General features: G+C 39.1%; 1 pseudogene; it reads right to left on the bottom strand.

Moving 5' to 3' along the window:
* Positions 1 to 626: 626 nt before the first annotated feature.
* Positions 627 to 1,816, bottom strand: LOC149030170 (ethylene-responsive transcription factor ERF025 pseudogene; annotated as a pseudogene).
* Positions 1,817 to 4,364: the final 2,548 nt, after the last annotated feature.

Raw genomic sequence — 4,364 nt, 5'->3', positions numbered from 1 at the left:
ATTTGCGAGTTGGTATTGGTTCATGCCTTAATGGTGATCAGCATTGTTGAAGTGTCTCCATCTATGAGGCACTTACTAGGTTCAAAAGTTCAAACTAGTACATAACACAAGATGATGACAATATATATTATTTAAGAAGAAGGGATTGCCGAAAGTTTTAACCCTAAATCCTAAAGTATTAGTTTAGAGTAAATTCCATTTTCAGAACAAAGGAATATTGAAATTTCATTTCCTACTAGTCTTCTCACTGGAAATTCTAGTTCATTCTCATTTACTTCCATTTAAGCCCCTAAAAGTCTCAAAATAGTAAACCTTGTAGGATCTGTGTGAGAGTTGTCTGCTTCTTTAAGTGAAAATGTAGCAGTTAAGAGAGCCATAACGAGAAACGGTGGTTATTAACACAGAGCTCAAGTTTTTTCCTTAGTATTGTCCCCTTCTAGATAGAAAGGGTTTATTGTCCTGTTGGCATTACCCATTAAACCCAAGTTCCCTTTTGAGTCTGAGAATGGAGGAAAAGGGCTGAGAAGAGGAAGAAGAAGAAGAAAGAATAGTAAACTAAAAACAAAAAGAAGAGATGAAGACAACTGCATTGACTTCTATTTATACACTACAAGCATATAGCGTGTTTACATGCTCTCACTGTCTCACATATAAAAGGTCAGCGACCAGCAAGCACTAAAGCCTTCGAAGACTCAAAAACTAATCAAAACCCAGAACCACAACTCAGATAAGCTAAGGGGGGAAAAAAAGGAAAGAAAAAAAAACACTCCGTTGCCAAACACTTAACCAACTGATGCAGTAATCTTTATTATTACGATTCTCTAATTTATTTTATTTTTTACTTTTAATTAGCTTATTTCTGGGTTTCTTCTAATAGTAATTCCAGAGACTATCTAAGTCAGAAGTTCCATTGAAGTCGTCATCAAAAGGTGGGAAATTAATTCTTGGTGGACTCAAGAGCATTCCCTCAGCCATGTTGACAAGCAATTTGGGCATGTCAAAAAGTGCCTCTTCATCCATGAATTCTTCTTCTTCTTCTTCTTCTCCTTGTGGTGTTACAGTTGCAGGAGCTGTTCCAGTGGGATGAGCGTTCACCGAGGAGGCATTCATACCCATCACTGGGCTTTGATCAAATGTAACTGGCCTCGGCATCATAGCAGCGGCAGCAGCTGTCGCAGCAGAACGTATATCAGAAGGTGAAGCCGAAGCAGGGATGGCGTAGTAAGGTACGCAGTCAGGGAAGTTGAGAATTGCATCGGCACCCTTAAGAGCTAGAACTGCGACGTCGTAAGCAGCGGCGGCCATTTCGGCAGTTGGGAAAGTTCCAAGCCATATGCGAGTGCTCTTACGTGGTTCTCGGATTTCCGAAACCCATTTGCCGCTTCGGCTTCGGATTCCTCTGTAGATTGGATGTTTACCTGTGGAGTGTTGTGTGGTGGAGGATGATCTAGAGGAAGACGACGACGTCATGGTCAGCTATTTTAGTGGCCGTTGGCGATTCACACGTGCGAATAGTCCTAAAATCTGTAAATTCCAAATTTAGAATATTTCAACGAAGCCTACAAACAGATTAGGCCTCAGCCTACTCTTAGACCTCTGGGGCTCCAGGGGTGGTGGTGGTGATTTCACAGATTTCGAGGAAGAGATAGCTCGGGAAGTCAGGTTTTGCAGCTCAGTGGGTGGTGATTGATGTTCCTGGGAGAAAAGGGTAGAAGAGGATCAAGAAGAGGGAGGGAGGGAGAGAGAGAGAGAAAGAGAGAGGAAGCGATGAGAAGGGGGACAGGTGAGAGTCTTGTCGGGTAAGAAATTGTAATGAGAGTTGGTGAAGTTGAAAGACATATAAGGAGGAGGAGAAAAGATTGAAAAGGTGAAAGCGTGGCCAATTCGCGGAATACATTGTATGGGGTTTTGAAGAGGTGATCGTGGGCGCAGAAAAATAAAGTGGGAAGAAGCACGAGGACAATTAGTACGAGGAGGAGGAGAGAAGAAGAGCTGTGTTTAGGTGAAAGCTGGAGCAGAGAAAGAGACAGGTGAGAGGGCTCTCAAGTCTCACCTGTGGAAGACGAAGAAGACGGAGAGAAGCTAGCACGCGCATTAGGCGCGAGTTAGCAGCGTAGCACTGAGCTTTTTTTTTCAAGATAAATTGATTGAAAACATGAGCTGGTACCCCCTAGCAGCTCAATTCTATCTTTCTTTCTTTCTTTCTTTTTTTCTTATTTTTTTTTTTTTTTCTTTGAAATAAATTTATTCATTCACATCAGCAATACGTTATTGCACAAAGGTCAAAAGTAGGCCAATGGGGCTAGGGAGTCCGCAACACTGTTACAATTCCTAAGAATGAAACTCGACAACTTCACACCTTATCAGACAATCAAAATAGGGTTTGCAGTTTGCACCACTCAAGAAAACGTGGAAGAGAATATCACTTCATCATATCTGTAGACAACACTGTTACAATTCCTAAGAATGAAACTCGACAACTTCACGCCTTAAGACAAACAAAATAGGGTTTGCAGCTTTGCACCACTCAAAAAAAACGTGGAAGAGAATATCACTTCACCATATCTACAGACAAGTACGATTGAAAGGGATTTCCTGAGGAGCAAAGCTTGCTCTGTGAGATCTAGTTGGCGGCCAGCTATGCACATGAGATGTCCTTGACCAATTCTACCTTAGGATTCTCAACTACCCTTCCCACGGATCCTTGCTCAATCACAAGGGTTGGGTTATACGGAATTGACCCATCAGCTGGCCGAGTGATAACCTTTAAGGCACTTAATTTGGTCTAGTCTGCTGCAAACCAGCTCATTCTACTTGGTGAATTTATGCATAACATATATTAAACGATACGATATGGTTTCAATATTTAAACAATATAAATGTAGTATTTAACAATACTATGCCACCTCGATACAAAAACTACAGAGGAACTTAAAAATGATTGTTATATCTCTAGAAATCAATCATGATAATCATTAATTTCATGTAATCTTATGTATATGTATGAGATTAGCAGTGCAGTACTATACTATGCACTTGCAATTATCATCATCATATCATCATTAATTGGACCACCTTGGTTAGTCTTTATAGGGAGATGTTTTTAACTAGTTTTATAGGGGTATGACTTATGAGCCTATGCGATCAACCTTGAGCTTGATTGAAAAGTCAAATACCACTATTAAAAAGATTAATTGAAGCAAATTGACTTATCATCATCATGGAAGACCATATTACTAGTGTTTAATCTATTCCCATTATACTATTCGTCATATATTCTTGAGAAAAAAATTAGGTGTAAGTTTGGCATGAATTTTACTCGCCCTGAACCTAAATAGGGTTTAAGTTCAAAATTTTAACTCTAAGGGCAAGTAAAGGCTAAAATATTCTAGCCCACCAAACCCGTCCCCATCTGCACCTAATTTTAGCCTTGATGACAAATGGACATGAAAATAACTTGCAAAAAGATTTAGATAGGAAACATTGCCGTGATATAACTTTGTTCTAAGATTATTGCTTACATTTTCATTTTCTTCTAGATTCAAACAATTAATGTTCAGGCTAGGATTACAATTAGTTAGAGATAAGAAAATGACCAATCACCAATTCCAAAGAACAATTAGGGCAAGAGTAAGAGTATTGTGCGTGGCTCAATCTATCAAAATTCAAGATTAACTACAAGGCATGAATGAGTTTAACTAAGAACACTCAAAACTAAAATTAAATTTTAAATCACCTAACCCAACAATATCCCCATTGCAGTCCTGTTAGAATATTGTTTATAAATAAGATTATATGACATGCATGACCTCTTTTTCTTCTTCTTTCTTTCTTTCTTCCTTCAGTTTCTGTCAGGGCAGCATTCCAATCTTCCAAAATCCGGTCAAATGGTTGACCCACAAGCATGATTTGTTGTTCTGGTTCAAAGACTGTTCTTTTGGATAGAAGAAAAATCGGATCTTTTTTCCTTTCATCTTTTGGAGATCATGGGAAAGCTTGTCCCCTTATTGGGGTTTGGTGATCCAAACAAATCCAGTAACCCTTGGTTGCCTACTAATAGAGCTGACGTGTCCTATCCTCTGCCTTATACTATCAAGTGGAAAATAATGTTCCAAAGCGATGCCTTTGGTTGGACATACAAGCCCAAGGAAAATAGATTCCAAGGGATGAGAAAATTAGGGATATAACTTCACTTTATTTAACACAAGGAAATGTAATCCAGTTTGTTTGGCTACAACTCATCCAATCACAAGTAGTGCTACCCGTACATTACATTCAAATCAAAATTAAGAACCAGCACAAACACACAATGGTGTTTGTGACTGTTGCACTGATGATCTACTAAAAAAAAAAAAGACTTGCAC

This window comes from Hakea prostrata, chromosome 1 (assembly GCF_041222555.1).
Source record: "Hakea prostrata isolate BN-2017 chromosome 1, UWA_Hpros_2, whole genome shotgun sequence".
NCBI lineage: Eukaryota > Viridiplantae > Streptophyta > Magnoliopsida > Proteales > Proteaceae > Hakea > Hakea prostrata.
The sequence above is the reverse complement of the archived record's forward strand: the minus strand, read 5'-3'. Positions and strand labels throughout refer to the sequence as shown.